At 42.4% G+C, this 24,883-nt stretch overlaps 1 protein-coding gene across 1 annotated transcript in view; it reads right to left on the reverse strand.

Annotated features, from left to right (window-relative positions):
- The window catches only part of LOC123758956 (uncharacterized), a 93,008-nt gene that overhangs the window by 54,291 nt on the left and 13,834 nt on the right, over nucleotides 1-24,883 (reverse strand). Inside the window, exons 3-4 of the mRNA XM_069334539.1 lie at nucleotides 23,143-23,206; nucleotides 9,541-9,722 (exon numbers count right to left, since the gene is read on the reverse strand). The gene's annotated coding sequence lies outside the window, so the exon portion shown is untranslated. The remainder of the gene's footprint in view (nucleotides 1-9,540; nucleotides 9,723-23,142; nucleotides 23,207-24,883) is intronic.

Here is a 24,883-nt window from a genome sequence, read left to right on the forward strand (position 1 = left end):
GTAATCCAAGAGCATTCAGATCACATGTAATATCCGGGACGCTCACATGGACATGTCGAGGTGTCAACTCACCTAGTTGTGCTTGCGGGGGTTGAGCTTTGGCCCTTTGGTCCCGCCTCTCAACTGTCAAACAACTAATGTACAGGTTCCTGAGCCTATTGGGCTCTATCATATCTACACTTGAAACTGTGTATGGAGTCAGCCTCCACCACATCACTGCCTAATGCATTCCATTTGTCTACTACTCTTACACTGAAAAAAATTCTTTCTAACGTCTCTAGGGGCTCATTTGGGCACTCAATTTCCACCTGTCCCCTAGTGCGTGTGCCCCTTGTGTTAAATAGTCTGTCTTTATCTACCTTATCAATTCCTCTGAGAATCTTGTATGTGGTGATCATGTCCCCTCTAACTCTTCTGTCTCCCAGTGAAGTGAGGTTTAATTCCCGTAGTCTCTCCTCGTAGCTCATTTCCCCTCAGTTCGGGTACTAGTCTGGTGGCAAACCTTTGAACCTTTTCCAGTTTAGTCTTATCCTTTACTAGATATGGACTTCATGCTGGAGCCGCATACTCCAGGATTGATCTGACATATGACGTATACAAAGTTCTGAAAGATTCCTTGCACATGTTTCTAAAGGCTGTTCTTATGTTAGCCAACCTGGCATATGCTGCTGATGTTATCCTCTTGATATGAGCTTCAGGGGGCAGGTCTGGCGTGATATCAACCCCCAGGTCTTTTTCTCTCTCAGACTCTTGAAGTATTTCATCTCCCAAGTGATACCTTGTATCTGGTCTCCTGCTCCCTACACCTATCTTCATTACATTGCATTTGCTTCGGTTAAACTCTGGTATTTGCATCGGTTAAACTCTAGGTGATTTGATAAAATGGTATTTTACCAAATCACCTCATTCAGGCTTGTTCGCATTTGTGTTCCTCACGTGTGTTCCAAAGAATGAGGTGATTTGATAAAATACCATGCCCAAGATTACCAACCGAATGCCGGCGGAGGGATGGAAATAGCCTCGGCTGCCATCCTCTTTTGTCCGGTCGTGTTGGTCGAACGGTTAAGGGATCCTGTACGCCAGCAGAGTGCTCCTGGCAGTATGGGTCCGAGTCACTTCTGGGGTGTGGGTTTTCAGTTGCATATAGTCCTGGGGACCATTCAGGCTTGTTCACATATATATATATATATATATATATATATATATATATATATATATATATATATATATATATATATATATATATATATATATATATATATATAAATATATATATATATATATATATATATATATATATATATATATATATATATATATTATATAATGTACGTGTGTGTAAATCAACACGTGATAAACAATGTGATAGTGTCAGAGCACAAAGGAAGGATTAAGAAAGGATTTCTTTAAGTACTTTAGTATTTAAAAATACACCTTCAGAAGGATCTGAAGCTGTATTATTAAATACGAAAGTACTTAAGGAAATTCCTGTTTCAATTCCTCACAAGTTGTGAGGGTACCACCTCTGGTGCAAATGTGGGGGACCCATAGCCTCGGAGAAGAAAATAAGGAGTATTCAGAGAAGACCGTGTGGATTCTCACTGAACACTTTATTATTTTCTTCTCCAACCACCCCTATTCTTTTTTATGTACACATATATGTTTTATTTAAACTTTGTTACAAAAAAGAAGTTACATACAGGTTACAAAGATGGTTATCATAGGTTGTCGAGTTCCTCCAGCTCCTCAGATGGCGGGCAGGAACTCTGGATGCAGTGTATCGTCACGCTGAGGCGCTGGAAAAGTAAGCTGGCAGCTCTAGGGTCTCTAGTTGTTTCAATTAGCCTAGAACCCAGTTCCTTAAAAAAAACTGGTGGCACTCTTACCCCAGGCGCCGAGAGTCTCAGAAGAAATGGGGACAAAATTGTAGTGGTGATCCAGGTCTTTGTACTTACGGGATTTGGCTGATTCCCTGTGAGCGGCAGCGCCACCTGGTTGTGCAACACTGAAGTCAATGTAGGTGTAGGTGTTAGCCAGGGTTGATACGCACGTGTAGTCCCACACCAACTGCTTGCCGTTCTTCCAGGGGTTCACAGTGATACCATCTGGACGACCAATAAGAGTATCAGAGTTACGGGGTGTTAGGTAACGGGGCTCTCTCTCGGCTGGGCATCCAGCTGTGGTGAGGCTCCTCTAAATGATGTCGTTAACTTCACTGTGCCTCGAGTGCCATCCCCCTGTGCTTTGGCAGAGTAGGCCATGGTGGCCGTACCTGTCAGCCACCACCTCGTCGCAAATACACTTATATTTGGTGTGGATTGGGGCAGCAAGACGGGGGGCCACAGCAATTCGGATATATATTTATATATGTGTGTGTGTGTGTGTGTGTGTGTGTGTGTGTGTGTGTGTGTGTGTGTGTGTGTGTGTGTGTGTGTGTGTGTGTGTGTGTGTGTGTGTGTGTAAAATGAAACTCAAGTTCCAAACGTTTTCGTGTTTCAACACATTATCAAGAAAATACAATATTCCCCCCCCCCCCCCCCACTGTCTCCTCTCCACCAACCCCCCCCCCACCACACACCAACCCCCAGCTCTTCCCCTTGTTTCTCACCATCTCTATCACTGTAACCAAATGTCATCCGGAGTCTGCCAGTGCAGACCGCTTATCACATGCCTCTGTATGACTAACCATCCTGTGTGATGGGGATTTTTTAGCATCACCTAGTTAGCTTTTTTAACACACTGTACTCCACTTCATATAGTCTAGGGTAATATAATGATTTGTACTGCTGACTTAGGTGTTTGTAGTGCTTTAGAAACACATGTCAATTGCCCGCAAACAAGTATCCTAGAGTCTATAAATGCAAGGTTGGAGAGCCGCTGATGCATGGAGACACCTTACTAGGTTGACAGGTGGAAAGAAATCTCGCTATATTATCAAGTCAGATGAGAATATAAGTCATGGTGGTATATTTTATAATTTCTATTTTCTTATGCAATTTTAATTGCTTTGAGTGGCATAAATAACAAATTATTGTTTATTATTATCAATTTAATAGTAAATAATTATTTAATAAAGAGATAAAAAAGAAAGAGAGAAGAGGGAGGCCACGAGGAAGGAAGTTGATCACAGACGCAGTTGGGGACGCAGGAGGGGACGCAGGCGCCACAAAGGAGAAGCAGTAGGGGAACATCTCCTCACTGACGAGCTGGGTGGAGCCCACTAGTTAAGGGGAATGGGTAAGGGGAGTGGGAGAGTGTAGAGGGGAGAGGGGAAACAAGAGTAGAGGGGTGACAGGGAGAGAATAAAGATGAGAATGTTTAAAATGAGACAGGTGAAGGATGAGGGGATATATATGAGAAAGGTTGCTTATGGGGGCCCTTCCCATCACATCACAGGATAGAGTCGGTGTACTTAATACAGTAACTAAAATTTAAACGCAGTGGAAGGTTGTAGGATGGTAAACCCAAATAGGAAAAGGATGTGGATGTAGCATGGGAGGGGGGGGGGCCACGGAAGGATAGGAGGGTGGGAAGGGGAGACAGAGAGGGTGGAAGGGACCACATACACTCACTATATATTCCTGACGTCACTGTATATTCCTCGTCTTGATCACCATACACTCACTGCACCTCAGCACTACACTATCAGTTTCACAGTAAGGGTTTAAACACTAAAACCGTCCGAAGACCAAGATAATTGAAACCCATTTTTCAGGAATTTCAAAACCGTTAAGAGTATGGCATTATTCTCCCACACTGGAATTCCCCTGAACATTTGAGATATTTTCGTAATACACATTACAACTGTTCCTTATTGACTGGTGTCTCAGACTACATCATTTGTTTTCTTAGTCTTCGGAGTATTCGGACGAAGACTTGTCTTTATATTTATTCTTTTATGCCTAAATAGGCCTACTGGGGGTCGCAATCATTGGGTTAAAGAGTTTTCTCATAGGCCGATCAAAAACACATTGTTAGTTTTTTTTTTTTGCTGAGTTTAATTCAGTAGATTGCTATTATGCTACAATTGTGGGGAGGAGGAGGAGGGGGTAGTGGGGGAGTGTAGGCGGAGGTAGGGAGGAGGTCTTACCTAACAGCTTCCCTATCAGTGGGGAAGAGTGAAGAATTTGGGGAAGCAAAGGGCTAGCAGAAGATATTATTATTATTATTATTGAGGCAATCAACTGGAGTTTTGAGGTGACTCGAACTCTCGACCCAGAAACTCCTTAACCGGAGACATCCGGTTGAATAACTTTTATCAAGTCAGAGTGGTCTAGTGGTTAGCGTCAGCGCCTGGGATTCTCTCGGTCACGGGTTCGAGGCATCTCAAAGCTCCGGTGGCTTTTCTCATTCATATATATCAAGTTAGTGTGTGATTTCTCTCCCTGTTAATATTAGTATTACTTTAGTTTTAGCTAAACAAATTATTTGTTATTTATTTGAGTGACGTAAGTCCATAGCAACTAATACTGGTGTTGGCTTCTTTACGAGGCTTTGAGAAAATTTCATCATATTGATTTAATAACACTTGTTGTATCATTATAAAATTAAAGTTAGTAGTGTTAATGAGCAGTGTTGCCTCAAGGTAACTGTTTATTTTAATGTTTCCTTAAACTTTTGATATATATTGTAATATTAATATATGAAGAAGGTGAAACTAGGTTTTCATTAAAGAATAATGAAAGTACATTATTAAAAATACATAATGATTCAGTACATGATACATAATGATGGACATTATATACAAGGTTGTGAGGTCATGAACTTTGAATCTAACAGCTGAAGAGAATATGTAACAATTTACCTCCGATAAAACAAATGATTTGAGAAACGTTGGATAAATGTATAATGCAAATAATAAAGCACAATTGTATTTAGATTTAAATTATATCTGAGAAATATAGATGGAATTTAATAGCAAGTTTGGCGTAAGAATGTGATTGCAAGTCCTTTTAGCGCTTAAGAGTTTTCCATTTAACACAGTTTATATTAAATATACATATTTTATTATAATTATTGAATATATTTTTATGTCTTAATAATAGTTATTTTACATAAACTTATTTATTTATGTTCAAGCTTAATTACCATTTAACTGCATGTCTGGGTTATGGGACGAAAAAAGGCTGGTTAGAGTCGATGTTATTAAACATGAGTTTAATAAGACGTTAATCACGTTAATCACGTTAATCGGCCACACGTTAATCACACATGGCATGTGATTAATGTTAGACAACCCCCAGGCAACACCAGGTAACCCCCTAGTATGCTAAAAAGCGAGAATGTTCAAATTTGGAGGCCAGATGCTTAATTGGGACTCGCTTCACTAAATATAGAGTCCTATGACATAGGTGTATCATAGGGTCGGCCCAGTACCCCCTTGAAGGGTGGGCACAGCCCCTATACCCTTCACGGAATTCAGCGGATGTGAAATGTTCAGTCCCAAGTCCATAGACTTCAGTATTTATTTAACTTTTTTTTTTTTCTACCACAGACGTGGCCACACATTTACAATGCTAACCAGCATATATACATTTTCTTCTGTCCTCCATGGACAGGGTTAAAGAAGTGTTAAACATATAGTTCAAGGGTTTATTGAACACTCAACCACAGAAGGTGATTCGGTGCTTTTAAAATGCTAAGCTAACCTACATACGTAAATACATAGATACACAGATTTACGTATGTCATTTATTTAACTGATGACATATTTGCAGAGCTTTGCAATTACTTTATTCATTCTCGTATTCTTGAAGATATCCTCACAGTGTACCCAAAATTTGCCAGTGCCGGCTACTAAACATATGGCCCTGTATGACTAACCATCCTGCGAGATGGGGACTTGTATTACCACTGCTACCTTATTCACTCTTGTGTTGATGATATCCTCAAAATGCTTCTGGAGTCTGCAAGTGCAGACTGCCCATCACATGCCTCTGTATGACTAACCATCCTGTGTGATGGGGATTTTTTTTAGCATCACCTAGTTAGCTTTTTTGACACACTGTACTCCACTTCATATAGTCTAGGGTAGCTGCACTAATGCAGATGTACCTCATGTATTAATAAAAAAAAAGACATATTTGCAGACAATGTCCACAGACAATGACAAGGAGATATAAACACAGATTATTAAACACCTCTCAGAACATTCTCACGACACTTCCTGTTTACTCAGAACAGAGAATGGGTGGGCTGAAGGCAGAGGTGTCGGCCCAGCCGCCCACCTCCTGCGACGCCGCCCTCGCCACGCCCACCACTGGGGGCGGGATGGGCGGAGGCTGCCCCGAGGAGGAGGCGAGGATGCTGGGTGTTGGCACAGACAACCTGCCCCATGACTCCCTGGCCTCGCTACAGATGCTCTGTCGACGGAGAGCGCCTCTATACCCCGACGCCAAGCACCAGGTGAGTCCTCCTTCACCTCCTTTACATGACGACAAGCGGCGAACCTCTACTGGTTTACCCTAACCAGTAGAGCTTCATTTGTCTATACGAACGTGTTACGACGCTGGGTTCCTCAGTGGAAACCAGAGGTCAAAACTGAGTTAATAAACTGCCTTAAGTCTTGGAAACGCATCACGAGGTGCACTTGTTTGTATCTTCCCTGCCAGACGTAAGACTATTCTTGTTTCTCAAAGAGCATTTAAAGACTGAGTTTGGGGTTGATTATTAAATAATAACATAAGACAAATTCACCTGACTCATCGAGGTCGATGCTCATTTGTCCGAGGACACGAACAAACTGTCATTTCAATTTTCTTGAACCACCTCAGTTTGGGGGCTGATGATATAGTCCCAAGTGAGGTGCATAAAGTATGAAGCCACTTTGAATAAACTGTCTATGATGAGAGTAATGGTTTAAACTCCAGGACAAGCGAAAACCATGTTCAAAGAGCAACCCATCCTCCAGCCTAAGCTATAAGTCAAATAGTGACTTACTTAAGTTCTTAATAAGACAGTATTTGATTTATACACCAAACAACCAATTGACACCATAATTCTCAGAAACTGCTAAATAATATTTTTGTCTGAAATGTCAATTAATGTTATTATTATATGTTGAGGGTTTATGTATGGTTAAGTCTAGGTGAGGTTAGGTGAGGTGTTTTGGCTTGGTTGGTTTATGGTGTGTTTACACTACAGTCTGATGGTGACCGTTGGTTTATGGTGTGTTTACACTACAGCATGATGGTGACCGTTGGTTTATAGTGTGTTTACACTACAGTCTGATGGTGACCGTTGGTTTATGGTGTGTTTACACTACAGTCTGATGGTGACCGTTGGTTTATGGTGTGTTTACACTACAGTCTGATGGTGACCGTTGGTTTATGGTGTGTTTACACTACAGTCTGATGGTGACCGTTGGTTTATGGTGTGTTTACACTACAGTCTGATGGTGACCGTTGGTTTATGGTGTGTTTACACTACAGTCTGATGGTGACCGTTGGTTTATGGTGTGTTTACACTACAGTCTGATGGTGACCGTTGGTTTATGGTGTGTTTACACTACAGCATGATGGTGAACGAAGCACGTGTAGAGTCATAGTCTCGGACCATAGCCTAGGTTGACTATAAGTCAATGACTGACTTAAGTTCAATTCAATAAGTCAATATTTGAGATATACTTGGAGAACGCAACGGTCCTTTGATGACAGACAGCGACACAATATCCTCCGTCTATTTATAATTCTAATTTCTATCTTACGTCAGCAATATTATATTAATTGCCTTGAATAAAAATAACAGTAATAAAATAACAAAAACAAATTGTTAATCAATATTTGATCAACAATTTATTAAAGAGAGAATTTTAATGCTTTAAATTCATCAATTCACTTTAGTGCTTAAAGCTTTAATGCTTTAGCGTTCATGTGTACTAAGATGAAATGTTTAGTACGATGGGTCGTCTAACATTTCTCTAGCCAGTCATTACCATACGTAGATGAATTAACCATGACAAAGCTGTCATTAGCAGTAAACTAGCAGGGAACAGGAAGTACTCAACACTGCCAGCAATACCCAACACTGCCAGCAGTAGTACCCAACACTGCCAGCAGTACCCAACACTGCCAGCAGTAGTACCCAACACTGCCAGCAGTACACGTGACTGACCTGTGGTATGTCTCCCTCCTGCAGGCGACGCGGAGAGAGGACGACGGCACCTACCGGAGCTACAGGGCCGCCCTCCACGACGCTCTCTCCGACCACAGGTCAGTACTCTAGCCGTCTACTACTCCACCCATCTACCACTCCACCCATCTACCACTACACCTGTCTACCACTACACCCATCTACCACTACACCCATCTACCACTTACCTTGCAGAGTAAGCTTTAAGGCTTACTCTCTCCTTACTCTTGGAGAGCGTAAGGAGAGAGCCTTAAGCCTTAAGGCTTACTCTCCTTAAGAGTAAGCCTTAAGGCTTACTCTCCTTACTTACTTTTGGAGAGAGTAAGCCTTATAAGGCTTACGTTCCAAGAAAGTCTTGGAACTTAAGTTTAAAATAATGTAGAAATGATCATTTACAGGGAAAGCTTGTAATTCATTTAATATAAATGAATTCATCATTCAACCGTCATTGTCAACTCCCCCGTGTCCCGGCTAGAGTGTGGGGGGGGGGTCAATACACTGGCACCAACTCTGTTTACCTGTCAACAGTGCCTCTTCGAGGATAAACAGCCCCTCTTCTTTGGGTCTAGCACAGTGGGCTACAAGAGCAACCTTTGAAAACTTTCAAACCTCTCTATGACTCATCAGTGTGCCTGTGTGTGTGTGTGTGTGAGTGTGTGTATGTATGCACGCGCGTGTGTGTGTGTGTGCACGCGCGCGTAGTATGGCGAGGGAGGCTGACTCAGGAAACTCATTAACGTAAGAGGGATTTACCTAAACAGTTCACAAGCTTTAACCAGGCTTGTGAACTGTTGGTCTTGCTGGTGACTCTCACCTGGGAGGTGGAGGACAGGAGAAAGCTGAGACACACGTAGTAAACAAGAGACACACAAGGATATGAAGGACAAATTTAATAAAGACGAGATATATATATATATATATATATATATATATATATATATATATATATATATATATATATATATATATATATATATAACAAACAGAACACTTCCCCATATGAGAGAATCGAACCATGGGCCAGCCAAGTGTCTGGGCCAGAGCATTAACCACTAGGTCATCCTCAGATCGATTAAAGGACGGAAATTCGGGCGGTATTTCGAGGGTGGCCTAGTGGTTAATGCTACGGCCAGGCACCTGGCTGGCCCATGGTTCGATTCTCTCATATGGGGAAGTGTTATGTTTGTTAATTCCTTGCGAGTTCCTGCAAGTGTATGATATATATATGTATGTGTGTGTGTGTGTGTGTGTGTGTGTGTGTGTGTGTGTGTGTGTGTGTGTGTGTGTGTGTGTGTGTGTGTGTGTGTGTGTAGTAGAGTGTCACTGCTCTACTATCTGTCTAACTGTCGTTCATTGGGTAATTAAAGTCACGGTTACTCTTGCATGCAACAATTTCACAGCACTCCTTACCTCAGCGACACCGGACCTTCTGGGTTGAGAGTGTCCCCAAGAAATGTGGTACACTCAGAGTAAGGTGAAGAGTAGCTCCTCAAGAAGCTCCTGTGCCCCCGTGTCTGCTCAGCTGGACGTCTGACGTCATTCTTTGGACGAAGTTGATCCGGATAGCTTCTTTATGCGTGATATCCAAACTCCTGTAAATATAACTGATATCAACACGAGCTTGGTAGATTTTGAAAGAGAAATTGAAAACATACCCATGCACTCGGCCCCGGGTCCAGATTAATGGAATTCAATATTTATAAAGAAATGCAAAGTTCCTTTGCATTTGCTTTAAACAACCGAAGGCTAGAAAGGCGGGATCCAAGAGACAAAGCTCGATCCTGCAGGCACAAATAGGTGAGTACAAATAGATGAGCGCACACAGGCGCACACACACAGTCCTACGGTTGACAGGCGGGACCAAAGAGCCAGAGCTCACCTCCGCAAACACAACTAGGTGAGTACACACACACACACACACACACACAGGAAGCAGCTCCGTAACAGCTGTCTAACTCCCAGGTACCTATTTACAGCTAGGTAACCGGAGGTCCGGAGCTGGGTGGTTCGGTTACAGTTCAAGTTAAGTTACAACCCAGTTGCAATAAACATACCCCCAAATGACCATGACTTCCCTCAGTAGTTTCAAAGCGTTATACAACAAAGAGTGCTGGGAAGACGGGACACCACGAGCGTAGCTCTCATCCTGTAACTACACTTAGGTAATTACACATCAACTTACACCCTCCCCCCCCGTGTCTCATCACCTGTCATATCCCTACAGGTGTGGCACCTTCGACGCGAGTGCCAGAGTGAAGGACGAGCCCTGGGACGCCCACGGTAAGTACTCAGAGTGAAAGTTGGCACTAACGAGACGAGTGAAAGAAGATGAAAGATGAAAGAAGGCTGAGTGAGAATAATATCAATTTATGTATAAATTATCTAACAGAGAACGGTTGGGGAATGTTATATATATTGGAACTGAAAACTCTAGTGGACACAGGAAGACTTTATTAGACCTCAAGTCTGAAGATGACGAACTCCAATAGACCTCAAGTCTGAAGATGACGCACTTCAATAGACCTCAAGTCTGAAGATGACGCACTTCAATAGACCTCAAGTCTGAAGATGACGAACCTAAATAGACCGTAACCCTGAAGAGTGGAAAATGTAGTTAAATTTTGGTAATTGTAAATATTTATATTAAGAATTTTTTTTATTAATGTCTACAGGAGCAATTCAACAATTCACTAATGACCACAACGGAAATAATACGACTATTGGCTTCATACTTCGTAACATTAGTACTCCACACTAACTGGTGGTGACATTAGTACTCCACACTAACTGGACATATTACTGTACTCCACACTAACTGGTGAACACATTACTGTACTCCACACTAACTGGTGAACACATTACTGTACTACACACTAACTGGTGGAGACATTACTGTACTCCACACTAACTGGTGGACATATTACTGTACTCCACACTAACTGGTGGACACATTACTGTACTCCACACTAACTGGTGGACACATTACTGTACTCCACACTAACTGGTGGACATATTACTGTACTCCACACTAACTGGTGGACACATTACTGTACTCCACACTAACTGGTGGACACATTACTGTACTACACACTAACTGGTGAACACATTACTGTACTCCACACTAACTGGTGGACACATTACTGTACTCCACACTAACTGGTGAACACATTACTGTACTCCACACTAACTGGTGAACACATTACTGTACTCCACACTAACTGGTGAACACATTACTGTACTCCACACTAACTGGTGAACACATTACTGTACTCCACACTAACTGGTGGACACATTACTGTACTCCACACTAACTGGTGGAGACATTACTGTACTACACACTAACTGGTGAACACATTACTGTACTCCACACTAACTGGTGGACATATTACTGTACTACACACTAACTGGTGGAGACATTACTGTACTCCACACTAACTGGTGAACACATTACTGTACTCCACACTAACTGGTGGACACATTACTGTACTCCACACTAACTGGTGGACACATTACTGTACTACACACTAACTGGTGAACACATTACTGTACTCCACACTAACTGGTGGACATATTACTGTACTACACACTAACTGGTGGAGACATTACTGTACTCCACACTAACTGGTGGAGACATTACTGTACTCCACACTAACTGGTGGACACATTACTGTACTCCACACTAACTGGTGAACACATTACTGTACTACACACTAACTGGTGGACACATTACTGTACTACACACTAACTGGTGGACACATTACTGTACTCCACACTAACTGGTGAACACATTACTGTACTACACACTAACTGGTGGACACATTACTGTACTACACACTAACTGGTGGACACATTACTGTACTCCACACTAACTGGTGAACACATTACTGTACTCCACACTAACTGGACACATTACTGTACAACACACTAACTGGTGAACACATTACTGTACTCCACACTAACTGGTGAACACATTACTGTACTACACACTAACTGGTGAACACATTACTGTACTCCACACTAACTGGTGGAGACATTACTGTACTCCACACTAACTGGTGGAGACATTACTGTACTCCACACTAACTGGTGAACACATTACTGTACTACACACTAACTGGTGAACACATTACTGTACTCCACACTAACTGGACACATTACTGTACAACACACTAACTGGTGAACACATTACTGTACTCCACACTAACTGGTGGAGACATTACTGTACTCCACACTAACTGGTGGACACATTACTGTACTCCACACTAACTGGTGGACACATTACTGTACTCCACACTAACTGGTAGACACATTACTGTACTACACACTAACTGGTGGACACATTACTGTACTACACACTAACTGGTGGACACATTACTGTACTACACACTAACTTGCACCATCTGGGGAAACAACATTGCCTCCTTTAACTGGGATCGAACCTGTGACTCTCACATCTCTAAGCCACAACCATAACCGCTCTGCCACACGTCCCCTACAATACCCATGACAATCACCATACAACACAATCAACAGAAATTCTCTGCAAAGCGAACGAAGAATGACAGAGTTAATCCTAAGCTTTAGAAATCTTTATTGCAAGGATGGATTTAAGTGCATTGAAGTTACGTTCTTCTAACAGGTGTAGTGGAGGGGGAGGCGTGAAGTTAGTCAGGTGTGGAGGGGGAGGTGTGAAGTCAGGTGTAGATGACAGGTGTGGATGAGGCCAGGTATACATAACAGGAAATGTTACTGAAGTCAGGGGTAGTGCATGATAAGGGAAGGTGTGTGATTGAAAGCAGGTGTGGGAGATGTTAGTGAAGCCAGGTGTGTAAATGTGACTGATGTGACTCTCTGGTCTTCCTCTTCACCCTCACGTCCGGCCAACAGTAAGGGGAGTATGGGGCCAATATGGGGAGAGGAAATGGTGGCTGTAATGAGCGGGCACAAAAGATAGATAGATAGACAGATAGATAGATAGATAGATAGATAGATAGATAGATAGATAGATAGATAGATAGATAGATAGATAGATAGATATAGAGAGAGAGAGAGAGAGAGAGAGAGAGAGAGAGAGAGAGAGAGAGAGAGAGAGAGAGAGAGAGAGAGAGAGAGAGAGAGAGAGAGAGAGAGAGAGAGAGAGAGTGAGAGAGAGAGCACGGCAAGGAAGGGCTGGCAGGGTGAGAGAGGACTGGCAGAGTGAGAGAGGACTGGCAGAGTGAGGGAGGACTGGCAAGGTGAGGGAGGGCTGGCAGGGTGAGGGAGTGCCAAGCCATTACAACTATATAGCACTTTGAAGATCGGGGATTGAGCGCCGACCCGCATGAAGGGAGACCGTCGCTCTACCGTCCAGCCCAAGTGGTTAGACAATAATAATAATAATAATAATAATAATACCATGTGCAACCTGACAATTAATTACAACATGAAGCATCAACACTGTTTTATGGACGTCATTTACGTAGACTCTGGAAATAATCAGAGGTAAAGAACAGGCAACATCAAGGGGATTTAAATCAGGCGAAGATCAATGACAAAGGGAGACTAAAAATGTCCAGCAGGAGCGAAGCATTTTGGAAAACTTTCTTAGTGATCGGATGTTGATGATTAAAAACCTAGACAATGACACCGTATTATTTCGCCTGATTACCCGCACATGTGTGTGTGTGTGTGTGTGTGTGTGTGTGTGTGTGTGTGTGTGTGTGTGTGTGTGTGTGTGTGTGTGTGTGTGTGTGTGTGTGTGTGTGTGTGTGTGTCCTTCATATGTGTACACGGGGGAGTACCTGCACGTGTGTGTGTACTCACCTATTTGTGCTTGCAGGATCGAGCATTGACTCTTGGATCCCGCCTTTCTAGCTATCGGTTGTTTACAGCAATGACTCCTGTCCCATTTCCCTATCATACCTAATTTTAAAATTATGAATAGTATTTGCTCCCACAACCTGTTCCCTCAGTGCATACCATTTTTCCACTACTCTCACGCTAAAAGAAAACTTCCTAACATCTCTGTGACTCATCTGAGTTTCCAGCTTCCACCCATGTCCCCTCGTTCTCTTACTATTCCGTATGAACATTTCATCTATTTCCACTTTGTCAATATCCCTGAGTATTTTATATGTCCCTATCATATCTCCTCTCTCCCTTCTTTTCTCTAGTGTCGTAAGGTTCAGTTCCTTTAGGCGCTCTTCATATCCCACCCCTCGTAACTCTGGGACAAGCCTCGTAACAAACTTCTGAACCGTCTCCAGTTTCCTTATGTGTTTCTTCAGGTGGGGGCTCCATGATGTATGGCGCGGCATACTCTAAGACGGGTCTCACGTAGGCAGTGTAAAGCGCCCTAAAAGCCTCCTCACTTAGGTTTCTGAATGATGTTCTAACTTTCGCCAGTGTAGAGTACGCCGCTGTCGTTATCCTATTTATATGCCTCAGGAGTTAGATTAGGTGTCACATCCACTCCCAGGTCTCTTTCTCGAATCGTTGCAGGTAGGCAGTTCCCCTTCATTGTGTACTGTCCCTTTGGTCGCCTATCACCTGATCCCATTTCCATAACTTTACATTTACTCGTGTTGAACTCCAGTAGCCATTTCTCTGACCATCTCTGCAACCTGTTCAAGTCCTCTTGGAGGACCCTACAATCCTCATCTGTCACAACTCTTCTCATTAATTTTGCGTCATCAGCGAACATTAACATGTAGGATTCCACTCCTATAAACATATCATTTACGAAAATTAGAAAGAGGATTGGTCCCAGCACCGATCCTTGAGGTACTCCACTCGTTACTGTGGAGTAACGTACACACGGTGGAGTAATCCTCTGTACACACGGGGATTACTTGTACATGTGTGTGTTTGTTTCCTACCTCCGTACACATGGGGGGATTACATTTCGGGATACGCTATCATAGACACGCACATGACTGCTATCACACACGCACATGACTGCTATCATACACACGCACATGACTACTATCACACACACGCACATGACTGCTATCACACACGCACACGCACATGACTGCTATCACACACACGCACATGACTGCTATCACACACGCCCACACACATGACTGCTATCACACACACGCACATGACTGCTATCACACACGCCCACACACATGACTGCTATCACACACACGCACATGACTGCTATCACAGACACTCATATTATTATCTCAGCACTGTGTTAGAGGAACTTTGATATCATAATAAGTGAGTGTCTTCATGTTCATCTCCTTGTGCATACAAGGTCGGGCTCCAGCTCTCGGTCCTCTACTACAGGCAATAATATATACAAGTATCGCAACAATTATATCAAATTGCAAATAAATTTCTACGTAATCCTTCATTAATTTATTTGACTTGTTATTAATTATTATTATTAAATAGTGAAGCGAGATGCTGTTAAAATTTATTACAAACATTTTCACGATTAAGTTGCTTTACGGAGTGACCGTCACTCAGAGTAACACAGGGAGTGACCGTCACTCAGAGTAACAGGGAGTGACCGTCACTCAGAGTAACACACGGGGGTGACGGTCACTCAGAGTAACAGGGAGTGACCGTCACTCAGAGTAACAGGGAGTGACCGTCACTCAGAGTAACACAGGGAGTGACGGTCACTCAGAGTAACAGAGGGAGTGACCGTCACTCAGAGTAACACAGGGAGTGACGGTCACTCAGAGTAACACAGGGAGTGACGGTCACTCAGAGTAACACAGGGAGTGACCGTCACTCAGAGTAACACAGGGAGTGACCGTCACTCAGAGTGACAAGGAGTGACCGTCACTCAGAGTAACACAGGGAGTGACGGTCACTCAGAGTAACACAGGGAGTGACCGTCACTCAGAGTAACAGGGAGTGACCGTCACTCAGAGTAACACAGGGAGTGACCGTCACTCAGAGTAACAGGGAGTGACCGTCACTCAGAATAAGGGGTAAGCCGAGGCAGAAACAAACGGATAGATTGTCTTTCACCCTGATGAAAGGGGTGAAAGAACCCCTTTCTTTCAGGGTCAGGTATTTATTTACTGTAAAGCAGTAAATAGGTACCTGGGAGTTAGACAGCTGTAACGGGCTGCTTCCTGCGGATGTGTGTTTATGTATTAAGGAGAAATGTGAACCACTCACAAGAACCAGTCACAAGAACCAGCCACGAGAACCAGTCACAAGAACCAGTCACAAGAACCACTCACAAGAACCAGTCACAAGAATCAGCCACAAGAATCAGTCACAAGAACCACTCACAAGAACCACTCACAAGAATCAGTCACAAGAACCACTCAAAAGAACCAGTCACAAGAACCAGTCACAAGAACCACTCACAAGAACCAGTCACAAGAACCACTCACAAGAACCACTCACAAGAACCAGTCACAAGAACCAGTCACAAGAACCACTCACAAGAACCAGCCACAATTTATAAATAAGAGAAGTCTGCTAGACGATTAGTCCCAGAATTAAGTGGACTGAGCTACCAGGAAAGACTGAAGGAGAAGAACATAAAAATATCGTAAGAGAGAGGAGAAGTTGAGGAGACACAGTCCCGATATATAAAATACCTAGAGGAAGAAATTAAATTTTCAGGGAATTGATAGGGAAGACAAGGATATACTGTTTACCACGGGTGGAATACCCAAACAAGGAGACACAGGTGAAAACGGAGTACCCAAGTGACATCTGGGTGCTTAAAATCTGCTAAATTCTCCTCTAGAATTGGGGACTGGTTATGTAGGCCTAGTGCTCAGGTTATGTAGGCCTAGTGCTCAGGTTATGTAGGCCTAGTGCTCAGGTTATGTAGGCCTAGTGCTCAGGTTATGTAGGCCTAGTGCTCAGGTTATGTAGGCCTAGTGCTCAGGTTATGTAGGCCTTTCAATTTAATTGAATTTCAATTAAATTGTGATCTGAGTAACAGGTATTAGTAATGATTATGTTCCTGATCAATTCATGGTCATTTGTGAAAATAAGGTCTAGTGTGTTATCTTTTTAGGTTGGGTCAACTATTTGTTGGTTTAGTACAGACCTGGCTGAAATATATAGTAGGTCATGTGTGTGTGTGTGTGTGTGTGTGTGTGTGTGTGTGTGTGTGTGTGTGTGTGTGTGTGTGTGTGTGTGTGTGTGTGTGTATGTGTGTGTGTGTGTGTGTGTGTGTGTGTGTGTGTGTGTGTGTGTGTGTGTGTGTGTGTGTGTGTGTGTGTGTGTGTGTGTGTGTGTGTGTGTGTGTGTGTGTATGTGTGTGATATACTCTCTCGGATATAACTATTTGCTACGATCTTCCATTTAGGTGCCGTAGGTTGAAGTCCCTAAGCAAGATGATGTTTGGGGCTGGATTTCTAAAGTTTTCTCAACCGTGTTCAACTTTCATTACTTGGTCTTTAACCTGCCTCTGGTGAGAGGATGGACGGTAGTGAACTGTAGATATGATAGAGCCCAGTAGGCGCAAGAATCTGTACACCAGTTGATTGACAGTTGAGAGGCGGGACCAAAGAGCCAGAGCTTAACCATTAGGTGAGTATATAACCCCCCCCCCCCGCCCCCAAAACAACCGCTCCCACACATACAACTCCCCATAAACACACCACTTCCCTAACCTCCCCCCCCCCATCTCCCCAATGCAACCCCATACGACTCTAACACACTCCCTCTCCCCATTGCAACCCCTACCCACTCCTCCTCCCCCATTACAACTCCTACCCATTCCCCAGCCCATGATCACACCTCATTTGGCAAGGGTAACAAGCCTCGCGTCACGGATATATGAGCAATATGGGTGGTCGTCTACATAATGCATGGACGGGCAATTATAGTCCCTCGGGGCGGGCGGATTAAGGGCGATAGGATGCAGTGTTTACATTATTCATGCGAGGGCTGGGGGTCAGCTGATGGTGGCCGACGGGACCTCCCGCCAAAAATCCCTGGGCGCCGAGCGATAAGTTCTGAAAACGTGCGTTCGCTGCAGTCTCATTTCTCAATGAAATGGTTCCAAACTTTGGTATGCGATTTTGGGTGCAGTTTTGACTTGCCACATTCTCTAGTTAACAGCAGAATTACTTGTTTCGAGATGAATTAATGGTGTATGGAGGTGTTGTAACGGGTGATACGTTGTGGAATGTGAGGGAAAGTGGGTGGGTTTGTGTGTGTGTGTGTGTGTGTGGAGATGTCTGGGCACGTGGGCCGGGTTGTAAATATTATTGGCAGTTTTGTCTCCTTTAGATCTGATCTGCTGAGCTCCAGTGTACTGAATCATATCAATTATGTCTGTGGTGTCGCCTTGGGAGTTCTTTATTGACCACACACACACGCACACACACACACACGCACACACACACACACACACACACACACACACACACACACACACACACACACACACACACACACACACACACACACTCCTTCCACCTGTCCACTTAGCAGGTGGCTGAGTGGACAGCACGCTGGTCACGTAAACCTATGCTCCGGGATTCGATTCCCGGTGCCGGCGAGAAACAATGAACAGTTTCTTTGACCCTGATGCACCTGTTGTCTATCAGTAAATAGGTACCTGGGAGTTAGACAACTGCTACGGGCTGCTTCCTGGGCGTGTGTATGGGGAAAAAAGTTAGTAGTTGGTAACAGTTGATTGACAGTTGAGTGGCGTGACCAAAGAGCCAGATCTCCACCCCCGCCAGCACAACTAGGTGAGTACCGAGACACAGGTCAAGACAGCGACCAATAACCAAGAAATAGTGTCCTGGGGGTTATGACGCTGAGGTGTGACACACAGTGATTAATGTCTCATAATAAAACACATATCTTGGTAATATTATGACTCGGACACATAGCAAGTGTTGATGGGGGGGCGGGGGGAGGATACTGCCGCTTACATCACATGTGTTACTAGTGTCTTGCTTGTGTGTTACTTGTGTGTTACTAACTGATGTGCTTCTGAGGGGTTTGGTTAATGTATTCACCTAGTTGTGCTTGCGGGGGTTCAGCTCTGCTCTTTCGGCCCGCCTCTTAACTGTAAATCAGTCAACTGTTACTAACTACTAACTTTTTTCCCCACACACACCCAGGAAGCAGCTCGTAGCAGCTGTCTAACTCCCAGGTACCTATGTACTGCTAGGTAACAGGGACATCAGGGTGAAAGAAACTCTGCCCATTTGTTTCTGCCATCACCGGGGATTGAACCCGGACCCTAGGATTACGAGTCCAGAGTGCTGTTCACTCAGCCCCATCCCCACGTCATGTGTTACTAGTAGGGGTAGTGAGCGCTGAGCAGCACTCAGTACTGTACATGGGTGACACAGGAGAGGTGGTGTGTCACCCAGGTACTGTACATGGGTGACACAGGAGAGGTGGTGTGTCACCCAGGTACTGTACATGGGTGACACAGGAGAGGTGGTGTGTCACCCAGGTACTGTACATGGGTGACACAGGAGAGGTGGTGTGTCACCCAGGTACTGTACATGGGTGACACAGGGCAGGTGGTGTGTGTCACCTCACTACACCTCAGTGGCCTCTGCCCTCAACACTGTCATCTACACCAGTGCTTCCTTACATCAACATTTCACCCACGTAGCAGTGACAAGCACCCACGTCTTCACCCCACGTCACTGTGACTTACCGTGTGCACTCTACACCTCAGACCGAAATGTGCACTATTGTTCACTCCCTTAAAGATACTACATACCTCCATCGTAATACTGATTACCACTTATGAACCCATCAGACGAGTTTAGCTTAATTACTACAGTCCTCCACCCCCCCCCCCCCCCCGCCTCCGTTTTCTCCTCCAACATGTGCCGGTAAGAAAGTCATAAGTAACAAGTTTCTTATCATATAAGACTTTATGAAAACTGTCGACAAATGAAGGGTAACAGAGTATAATTTTATAATATGGGGAAACGTAGAAAACATCAAAACAATAAGGGAAACAAAGAGCGTCAAAACAATAAGAGAAACAAAGAGCATCAAAACAATAAGAGAAACAAAGAGCATCAAAACAATAAGAGAAACAAAGAGCATCAAAACAACAAGAGAAACAAAGAGCATCAAAACAATAAGAGAAACAAAGAGCATCAAAACAATAAGAGAAACAAAGAGCATCAAAACAATAAGGGAAACAAAGAGCATCAAAACAATAAGAGAAACAAAGAGCATCAAAACAATAAGAGAAACAAAGAGCATCAAAACAATAAGAGAAACAAAGAGCATCAAAACAATAAGAGAAACAAAGAGCGTCAAAACAATAAGAGAAACAAAGAGCATCAAAACAATAAGGGAAACAAAGAGCATCAAAACAATAAGAGAAACAAAGAGCATCAAAACAATAAGAGAAACAAAGAACATCAAAACAATAAGAGAAACAAAGAGCGTCAAAACAATAAGAGAAACAAAGAGCATCAAAACAATAAGGGAAACAAAGAGCATCAAAACAACAAGAGAAACAAAGAACATCAAAACAATAAGAGAAACGAAGCGAATACGTGTGAAAAATGGATTGACTTCCTGAGTTAGGGCGAAGAACAAGCACCAAGAGAACGAGAATAAAGGAGAGAGAGAGAGAGAGAGAGAGAGAGAGAGAGAGAGAGAGAGAGAGAGAGAGAGAGAGAGAGAGAGAGAGAGAGTGTGTGTGTGTGTGTGTGTGTGTGTGTGTGTGTGTGTGTGTGTGTGTGTGTGTGTGTGTGTGTGTGTGTGTGTGTGTGTGTGTGTGTGTGTTACAGACACCACCACACTCTCCCATAAAGGGACCTCCACACAATGAACAATATGAACAGACTTGCAATAATATTCTTTCTATTCACCTTCGCTTCTAAAAAAATGAACAAAAATCATTTATTACCGTTGATGAACAATATTCAGTTGTTCAAGAAGCACTTATTGCCCCCCCCCCCTGAAGAACGCCACTTAAGTCTTTGATAAGAGCTCAGGTAAGCTGTACAAAGTGTGCAATGAGAACAAGCTGTTCAGCTGAACTTGTCTGCAGATGAACATGAAAGAGAGAACACTAAAGAGGAAACACTGAACAGCTAGGAACATATATGTTCCGAGAACAGTGAACACGTCAGCTGTAAACAGTGACTAATGAACACTCAATCCTGAACAGGTGAACATGAAGATAAAGGAACACTGAAATTAAAATTAACCCCCCCCCCCCACAATTCAAAATAAAAATTGAAAACTTGACCAGTAAATAGTGGACGAGAACTAATGAACAGTGTACATGGAATAATGAACAGTGAACAGTGAACATGGAATAATGAAGAGTGAAGAACGAGGCAGTAATCCCCTGAATCCTCCCCTCTCCCTCCCCAGATAATCCGCCGACCCCTTGAGTATGGTACCACCATCGACTCTACCAGCCTAGCATTGGTTGGTAGAAAACAGTAGGGAGGGGGTACTGTGTTTTTCTCTCTCTCTCTCATGGGAGATAGAGCGTTCTCTCTATTACCTCCTCTCTCTTCTGCCTTCTCTCTCTCTCTCATGGGAGATAGAGCGTTCTCTCTATTACCTCCTCTCTCTTCTGCCTTCTCTCTCTCTCTCATGGGAGATAGAGCGTTCTCTCTATTACCTCCTCTCTCTTCTGCCTTCTCTCTCTCTCTCATGGGAGATAGAGCGTTCTCTCTATTACCTCCTCTCTCTTCTGCCTTCTCTCTCTCTCACACCTCCTTTCTAACTATAAAATTACTCATTTGTGATTATAGCGCCCAAAAAAGTGTAGGTGTTTAGCGATAATTTAAGCTTTACTAGAAAGAAAACGGATAGCTCCTAAGTATTTAAATTTTGATTTCAGCAGACAACAGCCCGCGCAATATTGGCAGCGCTGCAGACTCACATTATTATTTTGAATTTGTTTTGCTGTGGAAATGTGCAGCTTGGACGTGTTTGTGGCTGCTCCTCTGCGTCTGCGCTCCTTCTCGCTGCTCTGAATACGTCATTGGAGTATATGTACAAAGTTATCATTATTTATGGATGTTATAAGTATCATTATTTATTATTATTTTTATTTATATATACAAGAGTTCTTACATTCTTGTACAGCCTCTAACTAGTACACATAGCGTTTCAGGCTACGTCAGAAACATTTATGTGCATAAATCCGTTTGTCTTTGTTAGTTTCACTACGATGCTCATGTTGTTCATAGTTATTTAATTTCGAAAGATATATACATATATATATATATATATATATATATATATATATATATATATATATATATATATATATATATATATATATATATATATATATATATATATATATATATTAGTATATTATGGTAGCAGTCTTTCTTGTAAACATATGTTGTTGAATATGACCGAAAAGGTAAGATTAATAATTTTAACACGAATTTTCTCAATATTTCTTATGTTTTTCTTCACTGTCGATAGTAATAAAAATAACAATTCTCCAAAATTCATTTTTTAATTGTCTGACGCCTGAACGCGTTTCGTAATTCGTATTACATTTTAAAAGACTTAATTTACGCACAAATTCTTCGTACTTATAGTCTATTGGATGAGGTGATATGGTACAAAAGTTTTGGGTGAGGTGACAAACACAAGATAGAACACGAAACAATGGGTATAAATTGGATAAGTGAACATATGAATGGAAGTAACTGCAGAAGGCCTATTGGACCATACTTCCTGTGTGAATTAGTACAGATCTGCAACCCGGCGGACACAAGGAACTATAGGTATGCTAGTTCGTGCTGGATATAAACGGCCAGGGGCCAGATTCATGAAAGCACTTACGAACCTGTACATCTTTTCTCAATCTTTGGCGGCTTTGTTTCCAATTATTAAACAGTTAATGAGCTCCGAAGCCCCAGGAGGGTGTTTATAACAATAACAACAGTTGAATAGGAAGTTTTCATGCTTGTAAACTGTTTAATAAATGTAACCAAAGCCGTCAAAGATTGAGGAAAGATGTACACGTTCGTAAGTACTTGCGTAAGTGCTTTCGTGAATCTGGCCCCAGGTCTGTCATCGAGAATGAAGTTAAAATAACAAAAGGAGTTTTGTGCTTACCACTAAAACAGTCCCGTAAGGCGACTGTTTTTAAGCCGCGAGTATTGACTGTATCCAACGTCATCTGTAGAAATAATACAATACTGTGCTCATTGTGAAATAAAGTACGTTTATTATGTGCAACTAATCCAACTACATTATCATAATATAAATATTTGCTATTGCCATAAATATATACAACTAATATTTAAATATATTATTAATGCTATTATTTACGCCTAATATAATTAAGTATTTTTATTAATATATATATTATTAATTAGTATTAAACTATATTTGTAGAATTAATTTTGTATTTAAATACGTTAGATACATTTGGATATACGAAGAGAGAAGCGCACGTTTTCTTTGACGAGTCCACAGTAATGTGGGTGTTACTTTCACCGGTGTGCTCAACATGTTGACAATATGAGGCCAAAATACTCCACTTTCAAAAATGATATTTGACTCTAACATATCAAATGTGAACTCTCTTTGTGGCTGAAGTTACCAAATGATGTCGTTAGCCTGTTGTTAAAATGAGTTCTGTGATTTTTAAGTATGGATAAGAACGATGATATTTTTCTGATGGTGCAAAGATGTAGTCGCTAGGGACACTTCTTGTCCTTCAGTGAGGTCGCTTTGGTGCAGATGTGGGTTAACACTTTGTTGCCTAAGTAAAATACACCTGGATTGATGGGTAGAGCGACGGCTCCACACTCGTGGGGTACAAATGGTCAGACACGTTACCTTCCATCTAATGCCACTGTTCACCTAGCAGTAAAAGGTCAGTCCGTCCTCTTATGGATTCCCAACGTCAGGAAACTGTCGTACTAAAATGTACTATCCAAACCTACCAGAGGACCTAAAACAGAAAACGGAACAGTATTTTAATTTCCCTTCCTCCACCTCCCCTACTGTCCCCCATCCCCCCCCATCTTCACTGAACACTTGAACAAAGAATGGGAAGAAGCACGTCAGAAGCTCCACAACGGGCTCACTGGAATAAGTTGAGGAGGATTAGTTAACTGGACAGCGAGAAGCCATTACCGGGTGTTTTAAAGGCCCTGATTAGCGGCGTGGGTGGGGGGAGGGGGAGTGGGAAGGGGGGAGGGGGAGTGGGAATGGGGGGAGGGGAGAGGAAAGGGGGGGGGGGAAGAGGGAGAAGGTGGAAGAGGAGGTTCTTAATTACCTTGGATTAACTTTATAATCCATCTCTACACGTTCAAGTGGATTAATGTTCATTCTGTAGTCAGTTGACAAGTGTAACTGATGGGAACAGGGTGAACACGACAGGGTGAGTGCTCACACTTCACCCTCAGTTTACAGTATCTTCTGTGCCTCATTCCCTCCATTTATTCATTGATATTTTGTCTGCTTTTATACTTCTTTTTATCCTATTCTATATATTTTCACTATTGCTCTTCTACCTATTTTTCTACTTTTATTATATGTTATACTACTATTCTAATTCTTATTACACCCAAGTTCTTATATATATATATATATATATATATATATATATATATATATATATATATATATATATATATATATATATATATATATATATATATATCTACCTAAATTTTATATTTTTTCTACTAATATTTCTCTTTTTTGTCTCCTTATTCTTATTAGCAAAGGTTATTCTTCTCTGTCACTTCCTTCTGCGCTTGCTTCTTGTTCTTCCTATATTTTTCTTATGATATTTATAGTCGTCATCCGTTACGTTACTTCTCTATCATTCGCCCAACCACTC

Source organism: Procambarus clarkii, chromosome 31 (assembly GCF_040958095.1).
Source record: "Procambarus clarkii isolate CNS0578487 chromosome 31, FALCON_Pclarkii_2.0, whole genome shotgun sequence".
Lineage (NCBI taxonomy): Eukaryota > Metazoa > Arthropoda > Malacostraca > Decapoda > Cambaridae > Procambarus > Procambarus clarkii.